General features: G+C 39.5%; 1 protein-coding gene across 7 annotated transcripts in view; it reads left to right on the top strand.

The window, feature by feature from the left end:
• TRIM2 (tripartite motif containing 2) overlaps window positions 1–27,301 on the top strand; it is a 137,458-nt gene that overhangs the window by 68,374 nt on the left and 41,783 nt on the right. The window contains exon 1 of one of the 7 annotated variants that reach the window (XM_063458520.1): window positions 11,501–11,554. The exons of 5 other annotated variants lie outside the window; for them this stretch is intronic. The gene's annotated coding sequence lies outside the window, so the exon portion shown is untranslated. Of the gene's footprint in view, window positions 1–11,500; window positions 11,555–15,431; window positions 15,833–27,301 lie in introns of those variants that run through there. One more of the 7 variants, XM_063458518.1, reaches the window with a different exon arrangement.

The following is a 27,301-nucleotide window of genomic DNA, read 5'->3' on the forward strand; positions in this document are numbered from 1 at the left end:
GGTGTTTTTTCAATGTTTTTTTTTCTTTCTCTTAAATTTTGGTACCCTCTTCTTTTAAAAAAACAAAAAATCTAATTAAGAAATCATTATAAACTTACCTCTATTCCAGTTTTGGTGGAGACTCTTCAGTGAAGTCATCATGACGGATAACTTTTTTTGTAAAATGAATTGCTTATAATAGAGAAGCAGTGAGGGTACACAGCGATACAAGGTGAAAACCGCAATCTCATAGAGATGCATTGTAAGCAACTAGCATCTGGTGTCCGCTTCATTTTCATACTGACATAAATATAAAATCTCAATATTTGAATCTATTTAAGTTGAAAGCCCATAGATTGTTTGACATCAACTAGTTGATTTGGAAAATGTGAAATGTTTTTTTAATTTGCAGCACTGTACTCCAATCACTTTGTTACGCTGAAGTGATTTTGGTGCTCACCCTGTCCCATTAAGAGACAGTAGACGCAGTTGGGGCATGTTCTGGAATGTCACATTAATTTTCTGTAATACTAATTTACATTAAATCACATTGAAATCTGTTCAGAAAATTTCAGTTTGGATGAGGTTGCTTTTATTTATTATGTATTGGATTTTTATAGTGCCAGCTTCTTGCACAGTGCTTTGCAATATTATTTAAAAAAAAAAAAAAAAAAAAGGGAATTTTACCAATAAACAAGACAACTACAAAATGTTACAGGAACAATAGGTTGATGAGGCCCCTGCTCAAATGTCCTTGCAGTGTTCCCCAACCCAGTTTTCAAGGACCACCAACAGTCTAGGTTTTGTCAGTATCTCTATTGGAATAAAACAGGGAAATACATAAATCCTGGAGTGTTAGTGGTCCATGAGAACTGGGTTGGGGAACACTGGTCTAGAGGTTATTGGATCTCCAAGACATGACGTGATGCCAAAGACAGGATGTAAAATGCAAATTCTAAAGAGAACACCCCAAAGTTTTTATTGTATGTTAACAGCATATAGTTGAACATTGACTTAACTTCTTATTCATTAGACAACCTTTAAAATACTAATTACTCTGTGCAGATTGATAGTTGTTGTTCCAGTTTCATCATAAACAACACTACCACCCATAAAATGCTAAAAAAAATAATGATTCACTGATTTTTGTCAGAATGCAATTTTCCAGCAATGATATTTTTTTGTGTGTGTATATATATATATATATATATATAATTTTTAATGCATATAACATTGTTTCCACATATTTAATAAATGACCGTATCTAATACTTTTGGATTTTTGTTCTTTAAAGGTGTTTCCATTCATTTGTGGGACAGATTGTCCTGTTTTTTAAATGATCTCAATTGAATGAACAGGTTGCTAAGCCTTCCATTTTAATCTGCAACAAATGCATTCCATTTAATCTCTTGGGGTTTTACACAAAGACCATTGATTTACGTGAGACAGGAGCTCTCAGCCTTCTCTAGATGTATGAATACACAGATGAGGCTACCTTGATCACATTCACATCCCATTACAGATCATTTATTTAGTAGGTGTTGGTTATCATCATTGGAATCCCCATAGTCATGTCATCGTCAATGTATTGAGATAGGCATTCATTTAAATTTCTGAAAAACTTGGCAATTCCCCAAAGATATAAACATGAAAAGTCTAGAAACCACCGATAAGTAAACTAATCTAATACCTGGATGAGTGAGCACATACTCTTCACTTGTCTACCATACCACTTGTCCAGTTGGTCTAGTATAGGAAAACCAACCCCCTATGTGCAAAAGTGAAAGGTTATGGTTAATCTTTTTTGATCCATTAAAACTTTATCTACAGCACTCTCAATCCCAAGACCACCTAGTAGGTTGCTTTTTAAAGGAACTGCAAGTATTCACAGAAAGCACCATTGTTTCGGGTGATTGGGAATTTCCACACAGCGTCATGGAATTCTGTACTGGACTGGAGGATAACCGTGGCACGCTGATACTTTGACTTCTATGTAAATCATGACAGACTCCTATCTGCACCCTTTTTGGACAGTGTGGGCACTCTGAAACAAGCTTCATGGAGACACCAGTGTTTGAGGATGTGGGCACGGGAACCATAGTTGTCTGTTTTGTTACCACAGTGCCAAGGTGTCTGATCGCTAATTCAATTACCTGCTTATATACAAACACCAAGGCACCGGGGATGTTGCAATTCCTTTGTTCTCCCTGGGGACCTTCTGTTGAGGCCCCAGTTATAAAAGTTAGACCTGTGCAACAGTTCTATTTCAACTTCAGTCTTGGCTAGTGATTGGGGTGGATCTGCTAAACCGCTATAAACACTGGTGATACTCTGGGAACTATAATCTCTAAGGGAATGGGAATCCTTGGTGGTGATATTTTGAGTGAACTGCGACAAACTGACAAAGTCTAACTTGGATATTTTTCCAATTAAGCTACTTTTGGTCTTTAATTTGTAATTAACTTTGAATTCTCACTTTATGAATGATAGTTAGGCTCCCTGGCTACTTAAAGTACCTACAAACTGTTGCTTATGGTGAAATACTTGAAATAAATTATCCCTCTAACTTTCTCACTGTGCATCTGACTTTCTCCACTATAAATTTATGCTGAGCTCATACAGCTTGGCTCTTTCCTCTGCAAAAGTAAATTACTTCAATACCCTCATAACCACACTCTCCCGTAAACCCAAACGACTATTTCACACATTTAACTCTCTTCTTCGCCCTGCTGTTCCGCCTCCACCTACTGACTTGACCGCCTCAGACTTTTCAACTGTAGCGTTACTTACCTTGTCCGGGGGCCGGCCGAGGTCCTCTGTTCCCGGCGCGCTTAGAGCGCGGATGACGGCGGGCGCTGACCGCGGAATGCGGTCACGTGTCCCGCCTAGCTTTGAGAGCGTGCCGCGCGTCACGAGCACGCTCTTAAAGGGGAAGTGGGAGCCGAAAATCAAAACGGTCTCCCATTGGCCCCTGTCACCCAACACTCCCCATACTCTCACATATTGGGGGCGTGGATATGACAGGGGCCAATCAAGAATAAGTTGAAGGTATTTAAACTTACCTCTCCCTTTACTCCCTGCCCTATCGTGGTTTCTGTTTCAGTTCCCTTTAGCGCTTGTTGTGTTCAGTTGTGTTCCTTCGTATTTGACCTTGGCTTTGTTTCTGACTACGTTATCTCTTTATCCTTATCTGTTCTGTTTGCCGGCTTGCTGTTTACTGTGTACCAGACCCTGGCTAGTCCTAGTTTACGCTGTCAATCTGTGCCCTTGACCTCGGATCGTTCCTGACTCTGTACTCCTCTCATATACGTCGAGTCTGGCCATTCTAAGGTCCAGTAGACGTATCTGTGTTGTCTTTTGTCGAGTTGAATCCTGCGAGTTGGGGTATATTTTCTTTACATCAACTCACTTCACTGACAAGATCTCTACAATCAAAGAAGAGATCTCTCATCTTTCTTCTTCCCCTTGCAATACTTCCCCAAACTTCACTCCCTCTGCTGTTCTATGTTCATTCGCACCCGCTACATTGGAAGAGGTTTCTGCTCTGCTCCAGTCCTCCCGGCCCACCACCTGCTCCCTAGATCCAATTCCCTCGCATCTCATCCGTACTCTGTCTTCTTCTCTTTCTCTACCTCTCACTAAAATTCTCAATCTCTCTCTCTCTCCTCTGGAATATTTCCATCGCCCTTCAAACATGCAACTGTAAACCCAATTCTAAAGAAGCCCAATCTTGACCCTAACTCCGCATCCAATTATCGTCCTATCTCGCTACTGCTTTTTGCATCCAAGATCCTTGAAAGAATTGTGTATGCGAGATTGACAGACTTCCTCGAGTCCAACTCTCTCTGCTAGACCCGCTTCAGTCTGGTTTCCGCACTAAGCACTCTGTGGAAACGGCACTGACCAAAGTTTCCAATTCTCTACTCGCTGCAAAATCTCATGGTCACTACTCTATCCCAATTCTCCTTGACCTGTCTGCGGCTTTTGACACTGTTGATCATCAACAGCTTCTTCTCATCCTCTGTAATATCGGTCTACAAGATATTGCTCTCTCCTGGTGCTCCTCCTACCTCTCCCAGCGCTCTTTCAGTGTTTCTGTCTCTGCTTCTTCTCCCCCTTCCTCTCTGTTGGTGTCCCCCAAGGTTCAGTCCTTGGTCCCCTACTGTTCTCCATCTATACTGCCTCCCTTGGTGAACTCATTAGCTCCTTTGGCTTCCAATATCATTTCTATGCAGATGACAGGCAAATCTACCTGTCCTCTCCTGATCTCTCCCCGTCCTTCTTGACTAGTGTCTCTGATTGCCTCTCTGCTGTTTCTAACTGGATTGCTGCCTACTTCCTTAAACTAAACTTGACCAAAACTGAAATTCTGGTCTTTCCTCCCTCAAGTGTTGTTACTCCTGTGTCTGTCTCCCTCCAAGTCCACGGTGCTACCATCAGCTCCACCACGCAGGCTCGCTGCCTAGGTGTTCTCTTTGACTCCGACCTCTCCTTCAAGCCTCATGTTCAATCTATCGCCAAATCCTGTCATTTCCATGTCAAAAACATTGCGCGCATCCGCCCCTACTTAACGCCAGATGCGACTAGGGTGTCCATTCCACTGTCCTTTCTCGCCTTGACTACTGTAATCCGCTTCTCAGTGGTCTTACGTGCTCCCAACTTGCGCCGTTGCAGTCCATAATGAATGCGGCAGCGAGGCTCATCTTCCTGTCCGCCCGCACCTCCCATGCCTCACCCTTCTGTCAGTCCCTACATTGGCTTCCTATAAAATGTAGAGCTCAATTTAAAATTCTGGTTCTTGCTTTCAAATCTCAACATAATGCTGCTCCCACCTATTTATCCTCCCTTATACACAAGTATGTCCCGTCTAGGCCCTTACGATCTGCTGAAGACTTACGTCTATCTTCTGTCCGTACTCCCACCTCTGATGCTCGCCTTCAAGATTTCTCATGGGCTGCACCGTTCCTGTGGAACTCGCTTCCCTACTCCGTTAGATGCTCACCCAGTCTCCACTCCTTCAAAAAATCATTAAAAAGCGTATCAATTAAACTGTTAATAGCTCCCAACTGATTCCTCTTCTTCAACTGTCACTAGTCTAATACTATCCTTAACTTTTTGTGTCATTTTACCCCACTCCCTCTATCATGTAAGCTCATTGAGCAGGGCCCTCAACCCCTCTGTTCCTGTGTCCAGCTTGTCTGGTTACAACTACATGTCTGTTCGTCCACCCATTGTAAAGCGCTGCGGAATTTGACGGCGCTCTATAAATATCATAATAATAATAGAATATATATATATATATATATATATATATATATATTCTATCATGTAACAACCCCTGGATGTTGGGCTAAGGTAACATCCCCAGGACGTACTTGGAAACCAGAGTAATCTGAATGTACATTTCCTGGTTAAATACTTTGTTATTATTATTATGTACCGGTTTTAGGATGCTGAGTGAAAGAATGGCTCCACAGTCCACATGTTTTGACACGTATGTGGGCAGTTTGCATGCATTTTAGTGTTTAAAAGGATTCTACAGTGTTCGGAATACAAATCTGTATTCCAAACACTATAGTGCCCTCTGGTTCCCGCCCCCTTGCAGCTCAATTCCACTACCCATGTCTCTGTGCTGGGTTGGTGCTCCTCCTTTGATGTCATCAGACAGGGGGACCTAATGTGTGGCGAGTGCATAAGGCCCTCCCCATAACAAAGCATTGCTTCAATGCTTTCCTATGGGGCTTTCACTAGCGCTGGATGTTCTTATCCAGAGCAAGGGGATGTCCAGCTTCGTTTAAGAGACTCACAGTCCATTAGAAACCAGGAAGCGCTGTCTGACAGCTACTGGAGGCAGTCTTAGTCCTGCAAAATAATCATTGCGGTTTCTCAAAAACTGCATCCCTCTAGGTTTGGCTCTGATACGTAGCATTATAGTGAGTTGTATTCATTCTCATTTTCTTAAGTTCACCTGAGGTGTTCCCAGATGTCTAAATCAAATGTAAATCCATGAGCATTTTAACATTGATAAAGGTTTTGCCTTTAACTTTAACCCCTTAAGGACACATGACGTGTGTGACACGTCATGATTCCCTTTTATTCCAGAAGTTTGGTCCTTAAGGGGTTAATGAATTAAATTGTAGTGTGCACTTTTTGCTCTGCCTGAAGCTATCATGTACTAGGAATGTGTGTATTGAATAAGGTTGTTAAACTCGTTAAATTACTGGATGGTTTAACTGTAGAAAGTGTAGATTGATTCCTTCATGCCTTCAGTTTTACAGCTCTCCTCTGTGTATTATTCATATCACCTTGAAAAAAGTATGAAAGTATGTTAAAAAAAAAAAAAAAATTACAAAACTTTTTTTGTGTTTTAAATTTTAGTAGTAGACTTGGTTATGACAGAGTATTTCTCTTCCTTGGTCTCTAAAATCAGGAGAGGTATATGGTGCAGTACCTTAGATATAAAATCTATAAAAGGGTAAAGCAAAAGGGGTACTTACAAACCCAGAGCCATCCAAATCGGCTCTGATCAGGAGTGTATGTGGTTAAGGACCACAATCCTTCTTTGTGCAAATAAAAGTAGCAGGAACAATGCCAGTAGTGTTAAAAAAATATATATAAATACTTTATTTACATAAAAATATATAACATTCTAAAAACACTTTACTAGGCATTAAAAAAGTCCAATTCCATGAAGACAAGTGATCTCCAAGTTCCCAGGACGCGTTTCGCTCTGTCAGCTTCCTCAACTGGATATGTAAAAATGGAAAAGTCTTCATTTCCCTCCTTGGACTTGTTCCTGCTTTTATACATCTTCACAAATCAATAATGTCAGTCCGGCTTGTAAATTCGTGGGCGATCACCATGGAAACGGTGATGCCCTGCGTTTCAAGCCTCACTTTCAGTCCTTTTTCTTAGTTTCGCCGTCATTTCCGGTCACGTGGGGGTATGCCGATACGTCATGCGTTCCAATTTTGCGGTTCATTGGGACCGCATTTCCGGTAAAACATAATGTATAAGTGAAACCATAAAAGAAAAAAACGCACTATCAATTCATCATGGATATATATACAATCGTTTAACTTGAACAATTAAAAGTGATTGAACCTCCAGTTATTTCATTATTTCGGCATATAACTATAGATAGAAGTATATAGAGGCATGGGTGTAATTATATATGCATGCAGTCAAATATTAAAGAGTGTAAAAATATATATTTCTTTGTAAAAAGAGAGCGAATCATAAAATGCATAAACTTTAACCTGCTTAGAAAATGTATTTAAATATAATTAAAGGGACCAAATACTGTGCCATTCAAATATAAAAAAGAGAAATTTAAAAAGAATTAAAAAATAGATGAAAATCTAACTTTAAAATTCTACTTTAAAAAATGGCACATCTCAAAATCTGTGAGACCATAAGGAATGAGTGTATTTAATTTAAAAATCCATTCATTCCATTTCCTCTTACAAGCCAGGCAATGTCCACACGCAAAAAAACCTTTTTCTGTATTTAAAAAAGTGCTAGTTATTCTCTTCTCTTTTATAAAAACCTTTTTCTGTATTTAAAAAAGTGCTAGTTATTCTCTTCTCTTTTATAAAAACCTTTTTCTGTATTTAAAAAAGTGCTAGTTATTCTCTTCTCTTTTATAAAAGAGAAGAGAATAACTAGCACTTTTTTAAATACAGAAAAAGGTTTTTTTTGCGTGTGGACATTGCCTGGCCTGTAAGAGGACCGCAAATAAGAAGACATATAAAACATTTTTTTAGCAGAGAGGGAACGGAATATCAAATCAAAGAACTTCTGACATGCCACTCAAATAATCTCATTTATTTAATGATATGCCCTTGTGGTTTACAATATATTGTTCGAATCGAAGAACATGGAAGAAATATAGTCAAAGGTTTCGAAAATCACAGTGTCTCTGCCCACTATAAAGTGTATCACAATTGTGAAATGAAAGATACAAAATTCTTAGGAATAAAAAAAAACTAGAAAAAGATTGGAGAGGAGGGGATTTCGATACTAAAATAAGCGAAATGGAATGAATGGATTTTTAAATTAAATACACTCATTCCTTATGGTTTCAACACAGATTTTGAGATGTGCCATTTTTTTAAAGTAGAATTTTAAAGTTAGATTTTCATCTATTTTTTAATTCTTTTTAAATTTCTCTTTTTTATATTTGAATGGCACAGTATTTGGTCCCTTTAATTATATTTAAATAAATATTCTAAGCAGGTTAAAGTTTATGCATTTTATGATTTGCTCTCTATTTAGTTATATGCGCTCTCTTTTTACAAGAAATATATTTTTACACTATCTCTTTAATATTTGACTGCATGCACATATAACTGCACCCTTGCCTCTATTATACTGTATATTTTTATCTATAGTTATATGCCGAAATAATGAAATAACTGGAGGTTCGATCACTTTTAATTGTTCAAGTTAAACGATTGTATTTATCCATGATGAATTGATGGTGCGGTTTTTTCTTTTATGGTTTCACTTATACATTATGTTTTACCGGAAATGCGGTCCCAATGAACCGCAAAATTGGAACGCATGACGTATCGGCATACCCCCACGTGACCGGAAATGACGGCGAAACTAAGAAAAAGGACTGAAAGTGAGGCTTGAAACGCAGGGCGTCACCGTTTCCATGGTGATCGCCCGCGAATTTACAAGCCGGACTGACATTATTGATTTGTGAAGATGTATAAAAGCAGGAACAAGTCCAAGGAGGGAAATGAAGACTTTTCCATTTTTACATATCCAGTTGAGGAAGCTGACAGAGCGAAACGCGTCCTGGGAACTTGGAGATCACTTGTCTTCATGGAATTGGACTTTTTTAATGCCTAGTAAAGTGTTTTTAGAATGTTATATATTTTTATGTAAATAAAGTATTTATATATATTTTTTAACACTACTGGCATTGTTCCTGCTACTTTTATTTGCACAAAGAAGGATTGTGGTCCTTAACCACATACACTCCTGATCAGAGCCGATTTGGATGGCTCTGGGTTTGTAAGTACCCCTTTTGCTTTACCCTTTTATAGATTTTATATCTAAGGTACTGCACCATATACCTCTCCTGATTTTAGAGACCAAGGAAGAGGAAGAACTCCCACCAAAAGAAGGGATTAGGATCGCCTTTACGGATCCTACAAGCGATTTTTATTGAGCTATATCCATTAGCTCTTAAAAGTGTGAGTGGGAAATTAATTTCATTCTATACCTATTTATTTATATCACAGGATACACTATTTTTGTTTTGTTTTTATTTGTGTTTTATTTCAAGGTACTATATGTCACATATGGACTTTTGTGTATGAAATTAAGGTATCATCCTATTTTTTATATTTCACATTGTTTAACCCCTTAAGGACACATGACATGTGTGACATGTCATGATTCCCTTTTATTCCAGAAGTTTGGTCCTTAAGGGGTTAAAATATACAGCACTTCACCTTGCATCCACTGTTTCACTATTGTTTAAAGATAAGAATTTGGTGTTGAAGCAGCTTATTCACCTATATCACATCCACTAAATTAGCGCTAGTACACCCCCCTTTTTCTACATATGACAGAGTATTTGTTTAATAGCTGTGTTTTAACCATTGCTTGCTGTATTGGAAGGATAATATACTGTGTGTGTGTGTGTGTGTGTGTTTATATTTATGGGAATACCTACTTGCAGAGGACATTGGCACTCAGAGTCCTCCATTATTATCAAGCTTTTGATATTTCCAGAAAAGGACAGGATCCCTTAATTTTGATCTGTTTGCCACAGGTATTCCTTCCATTTAATCTATTCTATGCTTTTGATGGTAGCAGATGTGTCTTGCCTTTTTTCAAAAGCAGAGTGAAGAGTAAGAAGGTGAGTTTAGGTCGAGTGTGTGAATAATTAAATAGAATTTGCAGTGTAAAGCAAGCAAAGTTATTAGGTTGAATTTGGCAGAGATTTTTTTAAAAAAAAGCTTCTAAATTCCTGAACATGAAAAATAAAAATGCTAACCATCTTCTGGATTCCGAACTCCTAACTGTTGATGGTTTTACCATTTCCTCTAGTCTATAGAACTGTAGGCACTTTGCTACGGGCGAAGGCCAGACTATCCAGGCACAGGAGGTAAGTGCTATCAGGGGGAAAAAGGCAATCCTTATTTCTTGGTAAGGTATTTGTATGGATAGAAGTAATAGTCACTGTCTGCTGGGCTGGACCTATCCAAAAACCCTCCAGTCCAATCAGCCACCAATTTTCTGAGAAGTACATGATTTCAAAATACAATAGCTAAGGTCCATCTGGTAATGGATATGAGTTGAATATTCTTATATTAACCCTAACTTAGAAGCAAAACATAGTTATTACTTTTGACCAGTTATGTTGTGTGGCTATTTACAGATATGATTTCTAGTTTGGCCATGTATGTGATATTAATGGTTTTGAGTGTTCAGGGATTAGTTATGTTAATCATATAAGATCAACCTTAACCCCTTAAGGACACATGACGTGTGACATGTCATGATTCCATTTTATTCCAGAAGTTTGGTCCTTAAGGGGTTAATCTATACATCATGCTAGTAACAATGGGAAATAAGCTCTCAATGAAAGATTATTATTCTCTGAAACTGCCATGTTTATAAAAATAAAAAAAGGGGTTAACCCTAGCTGGACCAGGCACCCAGACCACTTCATTAAGCTGAAGTGGCCTGGGTGCCTAGAGTGGTCCTTTAATTGTATTGGTTTCCACCAGTAGTTTTGCGCATAAACTATATTTGTATTAAAATCCTTTTAATCCCTACCCGACTGAAATAATTCATCAAGAGAATAAATTGTCTGGACAAATCAATTTAATTTTGGGTGTGAATTAAAAGGATTTTGATTCATATAGATCGATTTAATTTATGGGCAAATTTATTGGTCCTTAGAGGGAGCATCTGTCCTGCAGGCAGCAAACTGGACAGCCGGACAAGAGAAAATATGTGTATCACTTTAAATCGAATGCTAATGATTGCAAATAATAAACACATCATCTCACTGCTTGGCATGGATGCACTGACAGCTATTTTCCATGCTCCCTAGATTCTTGACATGCCCTGTTTTGTTTTCCTAGCTTCACATGTGTTTTGCTTTATCCCCGTTTTGACAAAACGTCCATAAGTAATGATATTAAAGCTGTATTTAAATTACATTAAGAACCAGATTACTTCATGCTTTTAAGAGTGAATTATGAAAAAGTTTGTGTAATAACCCACAAATATACACCAGGCATTTAAAACTGGGAACCTCTAGGTTGTATTTAAAGGAGTTAACCAGTTAGAATCAACAACAAGGAAGGAGTGTTCTTCCTATCCAAATCCAGCTATTTTTAATATGTATTACCTCAGCCTCCCATATTGTAGAAAGGGAGAGTGTCTAGAGAGCGTGTGATTGTTCCCGATTGAATTTCTTGTGTGTACAAACAGCAGACACAGTATAGTGTTACTCGTCATCGTACTTCAGATGCATGCTTGCCTGTAAACAAGTCTGTTTCAGGATTATTGGACTGAACGCCTCTCCTCTGTGTTGTGTTTGGTAAGTGATTTTGTTTTTCATGTTGGGACTCGATTTAGAAATTATGGCTCATGATTAAAAAGTTAATTTTGTATTTTTTGGCATTGCCTGCTAGGCATGTGTACAGGTTCTGTTCAACAATGTTTTGTCGAAGCAATTAAATTGTATGCAGTGTACAAATCCTACCATAGATTGATGTAATCTCTCAGAATTCTAATATTCTGCGGTTTTAAGATCAGGCCCTTCTGACAGCACTCACATTTTATTAAATCCTGATGTATGACCTCTATTAAGTGCTGGTTAGAAATGTTTAGGATTTACTGAACAAATAGTAATGGCTTTAACTAAAAAAATGTTTTTTAAAAAAATCTAGTAGCTAAGCCAACCAACTATTCGTTAAAAAGAGGAAATCCTTTTTCAGAAACTTTCTGTGATTCTAAGCAATATTAAATTTAAAGGAAAAACTGCATAACATTGAAGTTGTTTTGTTAACTAAAATAAAACACTAGATGTACTATATCTTCTTCTCATTACCTGGGTATAGTGTCTGGAATCCCCTGGCCCTGTCTTTCATACAGCATTTAAACAGTTTCTAATGTTTTAAAGCTGAACAAGAGTCCCCAGTAGCCCATCCCCTCTGTGCTACATTGGCTAATGAAAAAGTATTAGAATGAGCAGCAAAAGGGACCCGTGATTGGCTGAGAGTTTCAGCTGTTTTTAAGCTTTTCAGTGCTCCAGTAGCTGTTGGTATGAATGGGTATAACTACAAGGAAGTATGTAATATCTGCATTAGCCACTCCTCCAATAGGGGCCGGGCTATGGGAAGTCAGGGATCTGCATTACCTCATTCAGTGTTCAACTGCTTGAAAATGGTTTAACACTGAATGGAGAGACAGTGTCAGGGGACTCGAGGCTCTATAATCAATTCGATGAGATGAAATTATTATTGTGTTTACAGTATACCTTTAAAATTATGTGCCATATTCCTGCTCCTTATTAGAGTGAGTAAACGCTAACTGTTTTCTGGCATAGAGCATGATTTTGTCATCTGTAAAAATAGTGCTGTTTCAAAGGTGTTTGGACAGTGAGACTAGGTGGGAGATTTAGCAGGTGCTTTTTTTTTTGTGTGTGTGCAATCTACTAAATATGGCCCACTCACCACAGATCCCTATATTTAGGTGTTTACCATTTTTGTTGCCTTGCTAAATCTCCTATATGTGCCACAAAATCTGCCTTTGCACATTTTGTATACCTGGCCCTATAGTGTTGCTTTAAAGGACCACTATTATTAAACCAAGCTGTATTGGTTTTGGTACATGTACAGTGAGGGGGGAAAAATTCCCTGCTGATTTTGAACGTTTGCCCACTGGCAAAGAAATGATCAGTCTATAATTTTAAGATGTGTATTTTAACATTGAGACAGAATAACCCCCCAAAATTCAGAAAAACTAATGTCAAAAAGTTATAAATTGATTGCATGTCAATGAGTGAAATAAGTATTTGACCCCTTCGTCATAGTACTTGGTGGCAAAACCCTTGTTTGGAATCACAGAGGTCAGACGTTTGCACACATCTCAGGAGGGATTTTGTCCACTCCTCTTTGCAGAAAATGATCTCCAAGTCCTTAAGGTTTCGAAGCTGACGTTTGGCAACTCAAACCTTCCGCTTCCTCCACAGATTTTCTATGGGATTAAGGTCTGGAGACTGGCTAGGCCACTCCAGGATCTTAATGTGCCAATTCTTGAGCCACTCCTTTGTTGCCTTGGCTGTGTGTTTTGGGTCATTGTCATGCTGGAATACCCATCCACGACCCATTTTCAATGCCCTGGCTGAGGGAAGGAGGTTCTCACCCAAGATTTGACGGTACATGGCCCCGTCCATCATCCCTTTGACGCGGTGCAGTTGTCCTGTCCCCTTAGTAGAAAAACACACCAAAGCATAATGTTTCTACCTCCATGTTTGATGGTTGGGATGGTGTTCTTGGGGTCATAGGCAGCATTCCTCCTCCAAACACGGCGAGTTAAATTGATGCCAAAGATCTAGATTTTGGTCTCCTCTGACCACAACACTTTCACCCAGTTCTCTGAATCTTTCAGATGTTCATTGGCAAACTTCAGACGGGCCTGTACATGTGCTTTCTTGAGTAGGGGGACCTTGCAGGCGCTGCAGGATTTCAGTCCTTATGACGTAGTGTGTTACCAATTGTTTTCTTGATGACTATAGTCCCAGCTGCCTTGAGATCATTAACAAGATAATTTCTTTGTCAGTGGACACGTTCAAAATCAGCAGGGGATCAAATACTTTTTTCCCTCACTGTAGTAGGGAGAACTCATAAGTAGGTATGTTAAAAGCCATTACAAAAGTTACTGTTACTATGTTGTGGGCAATTGGTGAGCAAATCGGAAAGTAATTGGAGATAATTGCAGATGTAGAAGTGAAGGTGGGGTGGGTAGAGGAAGAAGTGTTGGGTGGTGAGTGCATAGAAGGAGGCTTACAGCTGGAGGTGATGGTGGTGATTCTAAGGTTTGCAGCTCTGATGGCAGCAACCATAACTCATACCTCCTAACACTTCAAATGGACAAAGACGGACACTTTAATTTTGAGATGTGCGTGGGTGTGTCTCCAGGGGTAGGGCTGTTCTGAGAAATTGTAGGTGACTTACTTATAACAATTGATGCTACTAAAATTTTATTTGAACAAAAACAATGTATCTCATCTAAACAGACTGATTTCTAAACATAGTTATTGTAGTTTAAAGACTCATTACTGTGAGTATTATATCTGTGGAGTTATATTCTATACTCAGACACACCAACAAGATGGAGCTCCTAGAAAACTGGGACATTAAAAAGATGTATGAAGGGATTTGTGTAAAAAAAAAAATGGGACTATCCCTCCTAAACAGGAACACTTGGGAGGTGTGGGAACTGTCTCCTCTGTCTGCATTATGAGATCTTAAATACTAGAAATTGTGTCCATCACCTAACCAACAGTAAAATACACCTCGGAATGACCCTTGTGTCTTTTTAATCTAGAAGTGGTGTGGTGCTATATTTCTACAAGGTGGCATGATGATGATGATGATGATTATTTTGTATTCATCATGGGAGAGCAAATCTGAGATTATTATTTTAATAACATATGGATACATTTGTAGTTCAGCTGGGGATGTACCTACAGCAGGCTGTAAATTATAATGTGGGCACTGTTGTGTCCTTTCGTTTCAGCATGTGACATTTTTATATAGCCAAATAATTGTTTGCCCACTCACTATACAAGCCTGCAGAACATGTTGATATTTTAATAAAGAATAATGAGCACAATTATTTATTATTATTATTATTATTATTATTATTATTATTATTATTATCACTACCATCTATATAGCGCCAACAGATTCCATAGCGCTTTACAATATTATTAGAGGGGGATTTAACTATAAATAGGACAATTACAAAAAACTTACGGGAACAATAGGTTGAAGAGGACCCTGCTCAATCAAGCTTACATTCTATAGGAGGTGGGGTGTAAAACACATAACTATGAGATTAATTTATATAATGGTTTTTAATTTCATGGTAATTTAGATTTTCTTGACTGGCTTTTCCTTAATATATTTTCCTCCCACGTGGGTTTCTTTGTATATATATTTATTTATTATATATTTATTTTTTGTGTGTGTGCGCCTTGACTCAGCTCATTCTGCTAATTCTTGTAGCTTTAGAGCTCTCCCCTCCCTCCCTTTCTCTCCTTTCACTAGCCCACTCATCCTTCACACAGCTGATTGATGCTCGAAGGGGTGGGAGAAAAAAAAAAAAAGCCCAACGAATCTCCTTGCAGCTCGCTGCTGCATCCCAATCCCACAATGCATTGCATCATTTGCTGCAGTCTTTCTACATCAGCTTTCTGAAAGGGGGAATAAAAGATGCACTGAATAAAGATTGGTTGGGGCTGTATTCTATTGCGAGTCAGAAATAATCAATGACCCAGAACATATCTGTCACTCCGCCGGTGACAAAGCAGTGGCTGCCTCATATATTCCTGCTGTATTTTTCTCTGTGCGTCACTTCTCTGCCAGGATTACAGCATCACTCCTAGATACAGGGCTGCAAATTCTGGAAATGGCTGTGATACTGGAAAGCGTGTGTCCAGCCTCTCCCTGCTCACTGTCTGCAAATCTTCTCTTCTAGTGAGAAATATCATTTCTCCCATGGGATTATTTGTCACCCGTTTCTAAAAAATTGTCTTCTGTGCTGACGTTTTTCCTGATTTTTATATAGATTTTGCCAACAAAAATGGGTAAGTAGGCAAATTAATGTTTCCTAGTTTTTTTGCTTCTTAAGTACCAATACAGGTGTCTAATATAAATAAATAAATATATATATATATTACTCTGATATGTATGTATATAAATTATTTCCATTATGAAATTCCTATGATTTCCTTGTAATCTGTCAAAACGTATGTCTGCAAACTGGAGTGGCAATTGTACTTTTTATTTTGTTATATTGGTACAGTCTATTCTGTTGTCTAGGGATTTTCTTTTATTCTCCTTGCTTTTGATCCTCTTTTCCATGTATTCATTAATTGTGACTAGCTGCACAGGCAGGCGTTCCTGTTAGAAGCCTCTTCATTCTCAATAGGGTTTCAGATGAATGGAGATTGGGGGCCTTCACACTGTGATAAGGGTGGATGGGAAGCAGATGGCAAAGCAAGGATTAGATGTTTTGGGCAACTGTTGTACATTCTCCAAGATTCTGGAGGAATTGTGTGTTGGGGGCTTGTTTGGCAAGGTTATTTTGATTTATGTTGCCTCGTTTTTTTGCTGGTTGAAAGCTCACTATGAAATAACTGAACCTGTACTGACAAAGGGACAGAGGAAAGGGCCTGTATTAATCGTACAATTCAGAAAGAATTTTTGAAGTCTGAATGGTTGCACTTCATATGAACATGTGCTTCTTCATAATGAAAATTGGCATGTTCGAATACCTTCATTTTCCAGTTGACAGAGGCCACACATACATGCATTGCATGGATGAGGCTTTCACATCTCACAAAGTGAATTCAGGCATCAAAGTCTTCAAAATATGCTGATTTGATCATTACTTTTTAGAATTAAGTATTTTCCCAAATGCATCTTTGAATTTTTTTTTCTTTTCTTTAATACACAACGGATATAAATGTTAACAAAAAAAAAAACAGAAATGCCATTTATGTCCAAAGAACAATTCAGGGGCATACTGCTGAGAGTGAAGCAGTCACCATAGAAACCAATAAAATGTCCATGTGATTGTGCAGTTCTAGGACTAATAGGATTGGGGTGTGACGGAAAATATTTCTGTCTCTAATTCTGACATTTTCACTGTGTAGTTGTGGGAGTAGTCAGATAAATCTCTGTGGTCAGTCTACAGCTCATCATGCCTTTGGCATAAGCATCTGAAAAGCGACCTGTTGGTGTCCCCTATAGGAGTGGTAGGCAACCTTTGGCACTCCACTCTTGTGTTCTACATGTCACCTGTTGCTTTGCCAGCATTACGGCTGTAAGAGCATTGTTGGATGTAGTCCACAACATCTGGAGTACGAAGGTTGTCTACCCCAGCTCTATACTATTAATGTTTGTACAAGTAATCCATAAAAGGTTCATTCCTGCCATACTAGCCTACCACATGGAATAAACTCTTGGAAGATTTTGTCCTCCCTTCCACCTGATAAATGAATGTATTTTGCTGCTCCGGCTGGGTAATATTTAAAGTGGTCCTTTAAATATTGCCATGTATACTAGCCGGGGCAGAAAAATATTACCATGTATACCAGCCAGGAAAGCAAACTTGTTTTCCTGGCACTATATAGTCCTTAGGCCCCCCCTACCCTCAGGGCCACCCTCTCACTGACCATGATCCTGATGAAAGTCTGAAAGGACTGAAACGTTGATTGGATGTTTTAACAATTTGTCATTAAACTTTGGACTTTTAATCCGTGAGTGCAACCTTTTACTTTTAATATTAATATTTTTTTGGATATTGAAGCTGTTTTTTGGTTGGCACCCGGCTATTAAGGGATATTGGAGCATGTGTGCAGGAGCAAATGCATTTATATATATATCTATATATAGATATAGATATAGATATAGATATATATAGAGAGAGAGATATTTTATTGGTATAGTTCTATTTCTAATTCAAAAGATTAGTCCCTTAAAGGACCACTCTAGGCACCCAGACCACTTCAGCTTAATGAAGTGGTCTGGGTGCCAGGTCCAGCTAGGGTTAACTAATTGTTTTATAAACATAGCAGTTTCAGAGAAACTGCTATGTTTATCAATTAGTTAAGCCTTCCCCCTAATTCTCTAGTGGCTGTCTCACTGACAGCCGCTAGAGGCGCTTGCGTGATTCTCACTGTGAAAATCACAGTGAGAGCACGCAAGCGTCCATAGGAAAGCATTATGAATGCTTTCCTATGTGACCGGCTGAATGCGCGCGCAGCTCTTGCCGCGCGTGCGCATTCAGCCGACGGGGAGGAATGGAGGCGGAGAGGAGGAGGAGAGCTCCCCGCCCAGCGCTGGAAAAAGGTAAGTTTTTACCCCTTTCCCCTTTCCAGAGCCGGGCGGGAGTGGGTCCCTGAGGGTGGGGGCACCCTCAGGGCACTCTAGTGCCAGGAAAACGAGTATGCTTTCCTGGCACTAGAGTGGTCCTTTAAGGGTAATTAAATCCTACAGTAAAGCATACTCACATGCAGACAATCTTACTGATGCACACAAATAGGCTCACTGACAGACAATCTCAATGACACACAGATAAGGTTACTGGTACACACACAAATTTAGTACAGACAAACTGATATACACACAAGCTTACTACAGATAAGCTCACTGATGCGCACACACTCTTTCTACAGACAAGTCATTGACACACACATGCTCCCTACAGAAGAGCTCACTAACACACAGATTCACTACAGACAAGCTCACTGACACACACATGCTCACTACAGACAAGCTCACTGCACACACACAGGGCCGACCTTAGGTGTTTAGGCACCCTGTGCGAGCCAATCTTGTGCCCCCCCCCCCCCCTCCCCGTCACCTAGACATACACAAAGAGGAAAAAAACCTTTGTAAGAAATTATTTGTTTTAATTACAGATGGTATAAGTGCAAACAATTACAATAATAAATAACTGGATAGGCTGGTAACAATAATGTACATTAAGGGGACACTATAGTCATCAAAACAACGTTATCTTAATGAAGCAGTTTAGGTGTATAGAGCATGTCCCTGCTATGTCACTGCTCAATTCTCTGCCATTTAAGTGTTAAATCATGTATACCCTCTCCCTCATTTCTTCACCCCACGTCTCTGGCCCCCTCTAGACAATTTCAGGCACACAATCTGCTGCCTCCATCCCCTTCTACAAACCCTGCCCCTATTCACTTAACCCCTGCCCTCTTCACCAAAACACCTGGCTATCCCTTCATCAATGCCCTGACCCCCTTCATCAATCCTCTGCACCCCTTCGTCAGACCTTGACACCCTTCATCAATCCCCTGGACCCCCTTCGCCAGTCCCCTGCACCTCTCATCAATGCTCTGCCCCCCTTCGCCAGTCCCCTGCCCCCCTTCGCCAGTCCCCTGCCCCCCTTCGCCAGTCCCCTGCCCCCCTTCGCCAGTCCCCTGCCCCCCTTCGCCAGTCCCCTGCCCCCCTTCGCCAGTCCCCTGCCCCTTCACTAGACCCTGCCCTCCTTCACCAATCCCCTTCCCCCCCTTTACCAGTCTCCTGCCCTTCTTAATCAATCCCCTGCCCCCATTCATCAGACCCTGCCCCCTTAACCAATTCCCTGCCCCCTTAACCAATTCCCTGCCCCCTTAACCAATTCCCTGCCCCCTTAACCAATTCCCTGCCCCCTTAACCAATTCCCTGCCCCCTTAACCAATTCCCTGCCCCCTTAACCAATTCCCTGCCCCCTTAACCAATTCCCTGCCCCCTTAACCAATTCCCTGCCCCCTTAACCAATTCCCTGCCCCCTTAACCAATTCCCTGCCCCCTTTATCAGACCCTGCCCCCCTTTATAAGACCCTGCCACCTTAATAAATCTCCTACCCCCTTCACCAACAACCCTGCACCCCTTCAATAAAAGGCAATATATTTAGTAAAAAAAAAAAAAGCAATAAGAACTAGGACTCACTTTAATGGCTGCTGCTCCCTGGATTGAGCTTCCCACTCCGCCGCATCGCTGATTTAAGAGCTCCGGCTGCCGACCTCACACGCACCAAGTGGACCCTGCCGCGGCTCCCTGTGAAGGCGGAGCACATGGACGTTGCGCCCCCACACTCCATCTCCTCCACGTTACAGACCTCTTCATTCTGCAACGGATTCTGGCCACGGCTTGCCTCTCCCCTCATAACTTGGACTGGCCTCTTTGTGTTCGACTGCGAGCTGTGTCGGCCACCCCAGCGCCTCTGTTGCCATGGCGCCCTGTGCGGCCGCACAGCTCGCACACCCCAAAGGCTGGCTCTGCACACACATGCTCCGCACAGACAGGCTCAGACACACCCATGCTCCCTACAGACAAGCTCACTAACACTCACACACACATGATCCCTACAGACAAGCTCACTGACACACATACAAGCTCACTCACTAGCAGGCACACTCACAGGCAGTCACACACTCACAGGCAGTCACACACTCACAGGCAGTCACACACTCACAGGCAGTCACACACTCACAGGCAGTCACACTGACCTGCTTCTTACCTCCTGCTTGGAGCTCCTGGAGACTGCTTGTTGGGGAAGCAGGGACTCCTTCCTGCTTCCCGTGCTGAAATTACCAAGGCCCCCGCCTGCCGCTTAGCTCCGCCCCCGCCTGCCGCTTAGCTCCGCCCCCGCCTGCCGCTTAGCTCCGCCCCCGCCTGCCGCTTAGCTCCGCCCCCGCCTGCCGCTTAGCTCCGCCCCGCCTGCCGCTTAGCTCCGCCCCCGCCTGCCGGTAAGCTCCGCCCCCGCTGCAATATATATATTTTTTTCCTTTTTTTTTTTTTTTTTTTTCCAATCCCAGCCGGCCATGTGCGAACTGCTCCCATTGGGCTCTGTGCGGCCGCACTGATCGGGCCGGCCGGGATTACAGGAGCCTGGCCAGTGATGAATGGGGCTGTCAGCCCAGGTGCCACGGCCCACCGGGAAATTTCCCGGTATCCCGGTGGGCCAGTCCGGCCCTGTATACTAAAATGGACTCTGGGACCAAGTCAAATAAAATGGTTGTGGACCATGAAAAATCTACTTTAAACCCTTCACTTCTACAAGAAAATATAGTGTTTTTGCTTTTACGCAAAACAAAATCTAGTCTAAGAGCTCACTCACACTCATGTATACTCTAGGAATGATTACCAGCCTATAGAGAGGAACATATTCTATGTCAGAACTCACTGATCAATCAAGCCTACAAGTGTGCTGAAAATGTCATCTTAGCCCTTCCTTCCAAACCGCAAATTAAGTTTCTATGGGTGATACCATTCCTACAGTTAAAGAATGAAGAGAAGTGAATGAGCTCTTCCTCTTCTTAGTTGGAATTATATTCATTAACCAGAAAGTGCTAAAGATTATAATAGCACTTTTTAAATAACTGCATTAGAAATAGGATTTGACTGTAGTATATGTGGACATATGCAGGCATTCTTTGTACATTCTATCACCATTTTAGTAAGCAGTGCTGCTAGTAATGCCTTCAGGCTATCTGACCATAAGCAGGCTATGTGACTGTTTCTATTTATCTATTTTTGTCACACCTCCTAAAATTATTTTTGTTTTACTCTTCAATTTTCAGACCCTGTGTGACAGATAAGACACTGTATACGGTTTAAAGATTTTTATTACCCAAACAGATTTATAAAAGATGAACAAATAAATGAATACAAATTTTAATTTACATTTTGGATTTTAACTTTGTTTGAAATACAATCTGTGAACTGAATTTCTTTCATTCTGTAGCTATGCTTGGTTTCAAGTGCTATGTTGAGATTTTTTTTTAAAACAAGTGCTTGGTAATGAAGGGGTTGAAGGAATACTACAAGTGCTTTGCTGCTATATAATAGTGCCTTAGTAAACAAACTGTTCTAGTTCAACAATCTACCTGGCGCATCGCAGCATCAATCCCTGCCTCTGGTCTTCTACTGGAGAATCTCTTTATCCCTACACAGCTAAGCAGGGCCAAGTATGAACACTGCCATTGACTGAGGGCCAGTTGAGTGCTCTCAGACAAAGTGCATGGTCCTGGATCACTTGTGCTTTATTCTGTGGAAACATCTGTCGAAGACTTAATGTAATGCATTAAGCTAGACCCAGGTAAGTTGTCAAACTGTTCTAAAATAGTTTGAATACTTATTGTGGGTCTTAATGAGGCTGAAGTAGTTCTGGTACTTTGAGTGTTCCTTTAATAAAAGTGAAATCAATTGATAGCTTTCTTGTTTACAATTAACTAAAGGTTAAGCTGGACGAGCGATGTTACTCAGAAAAAAGGTTTAGTCAATCATATAGATGTTAAGTGCTTCCCCTTACAATAAATTCACATTTGCAATTTTATATTAACGGTCTTAACATATTTGTTCTATCAAAGCAACGTATTTCTGTCTTACATTGCTGTATACGAGTGCGTTTTTGGTTATGAATTGAAAGAGATGCATTTATTAAAAAACAAATTGCTGTGAATTAAAACCAAATTTAGACCAAGAAAGCAAAAATGTGACTTTAGTGAAGTTGAAGAATTTTTCCAAATCTGGTATTTTTATCTACATTTTTCAGTTTAGTGTTGACTGAATAATCTCCACTATGCATTAGAATTGCATTGATATGCTGTCTGTTCTGCTTGACGTCTGTTATTCCTATGTTACAATTTATGAAATTAAATTTAATGAAAAAATAGGTTTTGGAAGGGAATCTTGAACTAAAACTGAAAACATTGATAGAGCTTGCATTGAATGATTTCTTGTAGTTTGTAATGTATGATCCTGCAGCTCTCAATGACCCCAAGGCTCTGCAACAGATGGGTCGGAATTATTCATAACATTAGACTTTCCTTTATCCCTCACTTCATTTCACAGCAAAGCTCTTTGGCAGAGGTTTATTTTGCATGTGGGTGGACACTAGAAAAAGCAATTTGCAAAAGCTATGTTTGCACTGCACCTTTCACCTTATTCTGCAACTCAATCTGTCACTGTCATTATTACAGAGCTAGTAGAGCTACTGTATAGCAGACAATAAAATCACAGTGGAAATCAATAGAATATTCTTGCTGGTTGAATGATTGGCTTTTAGCACTTTTGTATTTTTCTGTCACCCTCACATGTCTGACCCATGATGATAGCTTCCAGTTAATTGGGAAAGGTCATCTACAAAAGGCTTTGGGGTTACAATTGTAGGAGTGAATTTAGAAAAAAAAAAACATGCAAATATTTTTGGCAATTTGATAATGTGCAACTTCGTCAATATGTAACTTATCATCTCATCAACCATTATCCCCAAAGAGCTGTGCAGAGTTATAGTTTTATGATCTTTACACATATATTAACATTATCTATCACTATACAATGTAACGTCACGGTACCATACTTTCAGCTGGGACGGAACTATGTGCAGCCAAGGAGGCTCATTAACCCCTTAAGGACACATGACATGTCATGATTCCCTTTTATTCCAGAAGTTTGGTCCTTAAGGGGTTAATTAGTAAACTATTCAAAAATTATTTAAGTTAACTGTGAGCCGCTGTTAAGGGACTTCAGGCATCTCTGCAGGGAGAGTTCATTGTCTCCGTGCAGAACAAGTAGATGCTGAACATTGGTCCTGCAATCCTTGCATGACCGAATACAGGAAGTCCCTCTATTGGCTAAGTGACAGACACTAGAGGTAGCCTTAGACAGCAATGTAAACACTGCCTTTTCCAAGAAAACGCTATGTTTACACTGCTAAGGCTTCATGGGCATTCTCTATGGCCCAGAACAGTTGCATTAAGCTGTAATGGTTTTGGTGCCTATATTGTATCTAAAGCATTACAAAGAAATCTCCGTACAACCTCCAATGCTATATTACAAGCTGTCATCTCCCCACGAACACCAATGTATTCATTTTTTATTTATTTATTTTATTTTTTATTTAAAAAAGAAATAATAATTGTTTATCAAACTGGCAAACCATTTTGCAGACCAGGCTATATCATTCTCCGCTCTGCACAATGTTGTTTTGGTCAGCACTGAGCTTTCCTGTTAATTTTATGTAGTTTGACTCAGCCTTCCTTACACGTTGGTTATGGTACTGATTCAGGAGGAGGAAGAAATTAGAAAAATAAAGCTTATCGTGTATTGATTTTACTAGCATGCAAAGTAATTTTGGATAATTCCACGATTGCCCACATTTTGACTTTAATGGAGATTTTTAAATGCGCGCTCAGTCAAGGAAGCTTTGTCACCCAAGGCAAAAAATTGTACGAGGCATAAGTGATGCCTGTGACATTTTAAAGAATGACTTGCGTTGTCCATGATGTGAAAAGAGAATGTGGACAAAGGTTATGGGAAAAGCTTTTAAAATGTGTTGCATGCTAGTATTGGAATCTGCTCTAATATAGCAAAAAAGTGGTGAAAGATTTAAAAAAAAAAATGTATTTTATTATTTAATAAACCATACTAATTCAAAGGAGTTGATGCCGCATTAATTATTACAAACCTGCTTAGACTGGTATACAATAAACCCAAGTTGTTTGCAATAGACCTAGGATTTCTATGTTGCTGTGATTCAAAATAGTGGCCACATGTTACCTTAGGTCATATATATGCACAGCCAAAGTTAACTATGCTTTATTGAACTATGTAACTGCATATTCACACACATTCAATGAAAAACCATGGTCATTCATAGACCTTACTGCATATGTCACGTAGAACTGACATTTTGTTTAAAATTATTTTGAAGTGAACAGCGTTGTAGAATATTGTACCTTTTTATGAATAAAAGTGACAATGGGTTAATGAATGAGGATGGTGCTGCAAACTGATTGGTACAGGGACAATGAAAGCAAATACGTTGCGATTTGCCTCTTATATAGTTCAATTGCTCTCACTCATTTAATGTTCACAACACCATTATTAGATCAAAAAATACATTATTTAAAACTTGTTTTGATTTATGTGAGTTGCACTGGATCTACATGCTTTAACCTGTAAATATATATCTCTGAAAGTTTGTTTTCCTTAAAGGGACACTATAATCAGCTGAACAACTTTAGCTTAATGAAGCAGTTTTGGTGTATAGAACATGCCCCTGCAGCCTCACTACTCAATCCTCTGCCATTTAGGAGTTAAATCCCTTTGTTTATGAACCCTAGTCACACCTCCCTGCATGTGACTTGCACAGCCTTCCATAAACACTTCCTGTAAAGAGAGCCCTATTTAGGCTTTCTTTATTGCAAGTTCTGCTTAATTAAGATTTTCTTATCCCCTGCTATGTTAATAGCTTGCTAGACCCTGCAAGAGCCTCCTGTATGTGATTGAAGTTCAATTTAGAGATTGAGATACAATTATTTAAGGTAAATTACATCTGTTTGAAAGTGAAACCAGTTTTTTTTTCATGCAGGCTCTGTCAATCATGTGGCTAGGGCTGCACAAACAGAAACAAAGTGATTTAACTCCTAAATGACAGTGAATTGAGCAGTGAAATTGCAGGGGAATGATCTATACACTAAAACTGCTTTATTTAGCTAAAGTAATTTAGGTGACTATAGTGTTCCTTTTAAATAATCTTCTTTGAAGCAGGACTCCTCTTGAATAACCCTTGGATGTGGCACCCACACCTGACATTGTGAATGTTGTTTTCTTCTTTTTTATTTTTGGCATTTTCAACTTGACACATTTTTTTTGTTTCTGTGTGTGTTTATTTTTATTTATTAGACTTGTTTTTTTCTTTCTAATTGGAGCATCATTTAAAATTACACTTGTTGATATCAAAACCTGATTGAATTGAATATTTGGCAGTTTCCTCCTTATAGGATCATGCATTTTCTTTTCCCCCATTATGTTCTTGGGCTAGTCATTTTTCCTCTTGTGTTTTCATCAGAATTGTAGTTGAAGGTCAGAGATCACCATTCAATGTGTCACTGTTATTTATAAGTTATTCATGAAATTGGATTTTAGCAGCTCAGTACTAGCATATATCACTACTTCTAAGAAACTGTTTTCATAGCCAGATTAGCCATTGTCCAGATTCCCTTCTTGTCCCATCTGCAACCCAGTTGCAGTTTTGCTTTTGACCATCTGACCTTCAAAAAGTTGTGGTTGATATTTTAATTTCATTGGTATCTTGTATTTTTTCATTATATTATAGTTAATCAAATCAATATTCGAAGTATTACAGGGTATGCTAGAACCTACCTTTGGGAACATGTGATATTTAATCTCCAGTGTCCATACCTGTGTACCCTGGCTAATCTGTGGAGGCATTATTGATTTAGAAAAATGTGTTTAGTGATCATTATTGACCTGTTTACATTTAAGCTTTTGACTTGAAGCATTAAAGTGAAATTTTGATATTCAGTCGTGTCTGGTATTTGCCGACTCCACCGTGAACTTTGCTCACTGGTCACTAATCTCCATAATATATACATAAAATTAAAAAAATATATATCGCTCTCATAATAATAATAAAAAATATATAATAATCCAATTGTAACTATAGCACATTTTTCATGTGGTATAGATACCATTGGATTATTATAATTTTTATTATTATGAGATATATATTTTTTTTGTGTTTAATTACAATATACTGTGCAGCGTTTCAGAGAGGAAAGAAATAAACCAGATATTTAGCTCTATACAATACAACTTCGGGCACACGTACATAAGCACACTTTTAACATTTAGAGTATTAAAGCATGCTGAAATTACTTCTAGAGGACAGAAAGTTACAAAATGTAATTGTGTATTTGTATTCATGAGATAAATATGTAGATCATTATGACACACGTAATGTTTCCACTCTGCAGAGTGAAAATTAATTTGCAAACATTGTTATTCCTTCCTAAACAAAACTTAATTTCATTATTCATTAAAGTAAGATTTTGCAAACTGTTAAAGTCCGCACTGATCTCCAAATGTTTTGAGGTCAGATCCTGTTCCTGCAATGAATAAATAACCCATCTGGACTCTTTCCCCATGAATAAACAGAATGAGAGCATGCACACGATTTTGCAATGCAAATTAAAGCGGCACTGTCATGACGAACTTACCTTTCTTTAATCGATTCCTCTTCTTTAATCTCTGACCAGTGGAGTAGCAAAGTGTGCTTCGTTTCCAGTGGTCAGAGAAATTTTCCCACAGTTCTTACCTTTCCTCAGATGCTTCCTTTTACTTTTCCCAAACGTCCTGTCACTTAGACAGAACACCGGCAAAACTACCGAATTGCGTCCTAACCGAATGTGAACAGTTTCTCCATTCGTGTTGGGATGCAATTCGGGACTTTGTTTGGATCGGAATTTCAGTCGAATGCATCTTGCAGCCACTTTGTAGATAACTCCCTAATTCCCACAGTATTGTGGATCTATCTACCAAAAGGTTGAAAGACCTAAATTGGTCTTTAAGCCGAATTTACTAAGACTAAGTAAAGACCTATTGTCCTCTCCCTCCTACCCCCCACCCCTGAGCGATGGGTGTGGGCCATAAAAACAATGAGGGGGGGACCTACTGTCCTAAATTAAAATACACCCCCCCCCCCAAGGTGACTAACTAGGGGTCCCCA

This window comes from Pelobates fuscus, chromosome 6 (genome assembly GCF_036172605.1).
Source record: "Pelobates fuscus isolate aPelFus1 chromosome 6, aPelFus1.pri, whole genome shotgun sequence".
Classification (NCBI taxonomy): domain Eukaryota; kingdom Metazoa; phylum Chordata; class Amphibia; order Anura; family Pelobatidae; genus Pelobates; species Pelobates fuscus.